Consider the following 6,000-nt stretch of genomic DNA (forward strand, 5'->3'; position numbering starts at 1 on the left):
TAAATTTGAGTTGGACTTTAATAACTGTATTAACAACTGTATTAGTTATATTAGTTTAAATAGATCTCAGGATGTAAAATAAAATAAGAAATAATGAAAAATGAGGAGATTGGATACCAGTTATGGTATAAAAATAGGTGCCTTACTTGGTAAAGTATTGTAAAAATTTTGGTAGGGTCATAAAGAAGTTGAAAATTAGATTAATTGGAAAAAATATATAGGTGATGGTGTAGGCTTCCATTTTGGGAATCTAGAAAATGACAATAGAAGTAATTAATAAGAGCATAAAGTAATATTGGCTAAAAATCATGAGGAGACTTGACATGTTGGGTATTAATTTAAGGAAAATAAATCTCTTTGTCTAAGGTTTTTGAGATTAAATAATAAGTAAATGGTTTAGGTGTGATAGAAGGTGATGTGTTCGTAAAATTAATTGTTTCAAAGTCAGACTAATGGGATGAATTTATTGGAGAAATTTGAAAATTAGTGATATATGGATGAGAAAATGAAATTAAGCCAAATTTAGTATATTATGTTTTGTGATAATATTTTGGAGAATTTAAGATGAATATGTCTCTTTGTGTATATGTTATGTCTTGTTAAGTTTTTCTTTGTGTTTAAAAAACCAATGAATGTATTATTTTTTAAAAAGTCTGAATATGTTGGTTATAACATATCCTGTGTCTCAGCAATAAATCCTTGTTGATCACCATGAATATAAGTAGTACTGAATTTCTAAATCTGATTTTCTGTAACTGTTGAAAATATTCTAGAATACTAACTGAGGGGGTTAAAATTGAACAAGTGCTGCATCTTTATTAGGCTTATGAAAACCCTCCATTTGTTCATAGCCAAATCTCTTAGCCAACTCACTTTTGGTCCCCCCTTTAATATCACTTCAAATTTAAAAAAAACTGGAGGCCGTTCAATCTAAGTTTCTAAGAACAGTCCTCTAAGTTCTCCCTGGTACTTCAAATAACTTGTTCAGAATAGAAACAGGCATGATCCCGGTGGAGGCAAGGCTTTGGATCCTGGCCATTTAATACTAGGGATGTGCAAAAAAAAAATTCGGTAAAATTCGGATTTGGATTTATTGAACCTGATTTTTTTCAGGAAACCCAAAAAACCCCAAATATTTATACCAGTAAAGCATAGGTATCCGAAATTTTTCGGGAAAACCGAAAAATTCGAGTCCATTATATCCAATGGGGCCATTGAAGTCAATGGCAAATATCCTCTGGAAAGTTTGTTGGGGGGGAGGGGGTTTGAGGTAGAGGCTCCAAATTTGGACCGTGGCTGCTCCAGCCTCTCCCCAAATGACCCCCAAAGTTTTGAAAAGTTTGGTCCAGGGGACAATTCCAGGGGCATCCAGATCAGCTTGCTGCCTATTGCCGGTTTGCTTTTTCCCACCATAGAGAACAACGGAGGGATGGGGGGCAACCTGTTTGGGGGAGCATGTTTGCATTGCCAGACAGCACTGCAGCAGAACCATAGCGATCTGCCCTCCCCCCACAATCTGTGCCAAGGTGCCCAAAACCAACAGAACTTGGTTCAAACCAGAGAATTTCTGCAGCAGCAGCATAGACTGAGGGAGCATGCTTGTGCATTGCCAATGCCAGCCAGGCCCAGCAGCACAACCAGAGCAATCTGCCCCCCCCACAACCTGTGCCAAGGTGCCAGTCAGTGCCCAAAACCAACAGAACTTGGTTCAAACCAGAGAATCTCTGCAGACTGCAGCAGCAGCCTACAGATTGAGGGAGCATGTTCGTGCATTGCCAATGCCAGCCAGGCCCAGCAGCAGAACCAGTCCAGAGCAATCTCTCTCCCCCCACACAACCTGTGCCAATGTGCCCGGAAGTGCCCAAAACCCCCCAAAACCAACAGAACCAGACAATCTCTCCCTCTGCAGTAGCAGCGGCCTAGGGAGCATGTTTGCATTGCCAGCCATGCCCACTAGAAGCAGAAGCAGAGCAATCTCCCCCTCCCAACAACGTCTGTGCTAGTCACTGCCCAAACCCAACTGGACTCAGGCCAAACCAGAGGATCTGCAGTATATAAACTGAAGGGGGGGGCAGGCAGGACCTGTGCAAGTGAGCAATCAGCTAGGGGTGTGCAATTCCCCACTCAAAGGGAGGCCCCGCTGTGCAAGTTAGCAATCAGCTAGGGGTGTGCGATTCCCCACTGGCAAAGGGAGGCCAGAGGAATGCAAATGGGCCCAAATCAGAGTGGTTGCCAACTCACCAGGGGGCACCCAATGATTGAGATACTCACTTTCCCGGGTTGGGGAATCATCCAGAAGAGTATCACCGTACCTCTAGGAAGGCGGTGTGAATCCAGTGAGTGGTGGCAGCAACTAAGGAAGGAAAATAGCCCCAGCCCCACCAGACGGGCAGGCGAAAACATCCTGAGCCACAGAACGGCTGGCTGCTCGGTCTCCCAGGGCTGAGGGTGGGTCCCTCTTCCATACAATCAGGACATTCACACAACTACCTCTCCCCCACACCCCAGAGGCCCCTCCTCCATGCCCAGAAGGCAGCTACTAGTTGCCTAGCCTGGTTTTGAAATCCAAAGGTGCCCAGAGGCTGAAAAAGATTTGGGAGTTGGATTCGGTCCCCTGTTCAGGGGACAGCAGCAGAACCAGTGCACGGTGGCCCCCACAATCTGTGCAACCAGCCCTCGCAACAATGAGTCTCTCCCCTGACATCTCTGTGGCCAGAGTCATGGAATCACAGAGTTGGAAGGGACCTCTGGGGTCATCTAGTCCAACCTCCCACACAAGGCAGAAAAATTCACAAATACCTCCCCCTCCATACCCCAGCAGTGACCTCTGCTCCATGCCCAGAAGAGAGATGACTATTGACTACTAGCCTAGCCTGCTTTGGAAATCCAAAGGTGGCCAGAGGCTAAAAAAAGATTTGGGACACACACCCCCACTCTAAACAATAATTTGCCCAAAACCCATCACGGTGTAAGGCGGCCAACTGCATCAAGACGCCTGTAGTCTGACATCACAGTAGCACAGAATGTGAGTCTTCGAGAATCCAGCTAACATCTGATTTGCAGCCTCTCTGTCTCATGTCAGCTTACCTCAACATACGTCTGTCTCTGATTGCCAAGACCTCTTTGTTAACCTTTGCCCCAAAACCATGGCCTGTTGTGATCGCCGTCCACTTTGCGGGGAACCATGAGGTCACACCTGTAGCACAGAAGGCGTGACTTCATGACTCCCCAGCCAAGGAAACAGCCTCTGTCTTCTCCTGTCAGCTTGCCCGTCCGTCTCTAATGTGCCTAGACTTCTTTGTCAACCTGCGTGAAAGACCAAGAACACACCACATCAAGAAGCCCTGCCCACTAATGCCTCAGAATGTGAGATGGAGGGGGTAGCGTCTATCTGTCCAGTGAACCTCCTGTCTCGCAGGACAGCAGTACACCAACACCAGCCATAACTGCCTGCCTCAATGGAGGAGGCTTAGCCTAGGTGTGGCAGCCGCCATTCATCACAGGCTCTCCCTCCCTTATCCCACCACGGCCCTGCAGAAAAAGAAAGTTATATTTTTCAATAACCAATGTTACCTCTAAGCTGAGTTAGTGTGAGCTAGCTCACATTTTTCTAGTCCCCGCCCGCCGGCTCACAACCTTTCATCTTAGGCAGGAAGGATGCCTCCAGAGCAAACTTACTTATGCAGTAGCCAAATCACTCCAGTAGCTCACAAGATTTTCAGCTCACAAGATTCCACAGCTTAGACTCCAGGGACCATTGCACACAACCTGTATTTACAGTATGGTGCTCCTGTGTGTGGCGCTGCTGGTTTCTGGCTGGCCTCTACCCTACTCTACCATTGGAGAACAATTAGTGTGATTCTGTTTTATTATTTTCAGCATGCAATTTTGGTTTGGGGTGGTTGCTGGCCGTGGAACTTAGGGTCTGTTGAGGTATTTCTGCTGCAGGTGGGATGGATGGAAGTGGGGAAATTGGTGGGGCATTTCTGTGCCAATCAAAATGGTCATGCCCTGGCTGCTACTTTGCCCTAGCATCTAGTTTCAATCATGGGAAGAGCGTGGCCCAAATTCCCAGCACAGGCCAAGAGGGGATTGCAGGCACAAGGATGTGCTCACTTCAATCTTCATAGTCTAGTTCCGGGAAACCGAACAGTGGCAAGTTGACCTTCAGGAAGACCAACTGCTCAACTGACCAGGAGCTCAGGCTTGATCGATGCGGGCAGACAATTTCGCCAGCATGGGAAAAGACGCGCTCACTCTGAACGCTCATCGGAGGGCACGAGAGTAGCTTCAGGGCCACGGCAGAGAGGGCCGGCCAGACCGCCTCCTTCATGGCCCAGTAGCTAAGCGGACAGGTGGACTCCGGTTCGTAGGGCTCCGTGAGGTGATCCCTCAACATCGCAGCCGCCGTGTCCTCTCTTGTGTGACCTCCGCTCCCAGAGGGGCCAAGGATCCGCCCCATGAATGCCATCTCAGGATTCGTGGTGGCGGGAGCTGTGAGGGGGACGCTGCCTAGCAGGGGAGGTGGAGGATGAACAGCACTCGAGGTGCTGGCACCCTCCCCTCCCGCAGCTCCTGACAACATTCCCATCTTGGCTCGTATCTTGCCAACTCGCTTGGAGAGAAGATTCCTCCATTGAGTTAGCTCATTGGCCCGTTCAGCGATCTTGCCCTTTATGCGCGGATCACACATGGTCGCCATCATGTAGATCCTGTCCTGGAGAATAGGCTCAAAGCGCCTTTGCAGTGCACTTTGCAGCCTTCTCAACAGGGCACACACTGCTGGAAGAATGTCTGCACGCTCTGCAGGTGGCTTCAGAAACGATGCCAACTCCTCATGGACCGCAAGGACCATGGGGATGACAAAAGCCAAGCCTGCCGTGTCAGACGAGAGCAATTATGTGAAGGTCTTTAAGGGCTTAAGAACCTCCACAGCCTAAGAGATGGTCAACCACTCCTTGCGGTTGAGCCGGCTCTCTTCCTGAATGACCCCGCTCTCAGAGATCAGGGCAGTCAGGGCTCTCTCCTGCTCCACCAAGCGTTAAAGCATGGCGCAGGTGGAGTTCCAGCGAGTGGAGACGTCGCCTAGCAGGCCGTGCTCCGGCAGACCTGCCAGCGCCTGCTTCTCGTGCAGTAGATAGAGGTCCTTCATACTGCGTGAGTAGTGACTTGTGATGAACCGGCATTTCTTGAGGATATGCCAGAACTCATGAGTCGTAGTGTCCAGATTGGGATCCTTTGCAGAACCCAACCCCAGAGCATCCTTAACCATGAGGTGGGTAAGGTGGGCCGCACAGGGAACGCGCTTCAGGCCCAGTTGCTCTGCCGCTGCCCTAAAGTTTGAGCCGCCATCAGTCACCAGGAAGCCCTTGGTGACGCCCCTGCCTACCCACTCGTCGAACTGACTATTGATGGCAACCCAAATATTGTCCACTGTGTGCAACCCATCGAGTCTCCCGATGTGAAGCAGAGCCTTGCGGTAGCCGGCCTGGTGGCCCTGACCCTACCTGTCACTAGGTTGCCCTCCCCCACTCAAAACCTTGCTCGGTTGCCACCAGTGCGCAGTAACTGAGATGTATGAGTTATGCGCCTTACAGGAGGTCCATATGTCAGAGATGCAGTGCATATATCTCCCACAAGTGTGGGACAAGTGTGCCTGCACATGGTCCCTGGCAGCCCTGAACAACGAGGGCATCACGGTCCTGCTCATCATGGTGTGAGCAGGGGGCGTGTACCAGGGGAAGGCATACTGGAGCACCCTGTGGAAACAGATGTCTTCAACTGTAGAGTAGGGGTGCCCGTCTATGGCAATCATCTCAGCAAGAAGGTGAGTGACCTTCCTGCTGGCCTGTTGCTTCCCACCCCTAGGCACTCTAGTGCTGACATCGCCAAACATCTCGGTCAGAGATGTTTGGTGTCCCTGCCCCGTCCCTACCTTGGAACGCACAAGGGGAGCGCTGGAGGTGGTCAGATGACTCACTTCCTGGCTGGCTGTTGGTG

This window comes from Gekko japonicus, unplaced genomic scaffold, assembly GCF_001447785.1.
Source record: "Gekko japonicus isolate JY-2015 unplaced genomic scaffold, Gekko_japonicus_V1.1 scaffold149, whole genome shotgun sequence".
Classification (NCBI taxonomy): Eukaryota; Metazoa; Chordata; class Lepidosauria; order Squamata; family Gekkonidae; genus Gekko; species Gekko japonicus.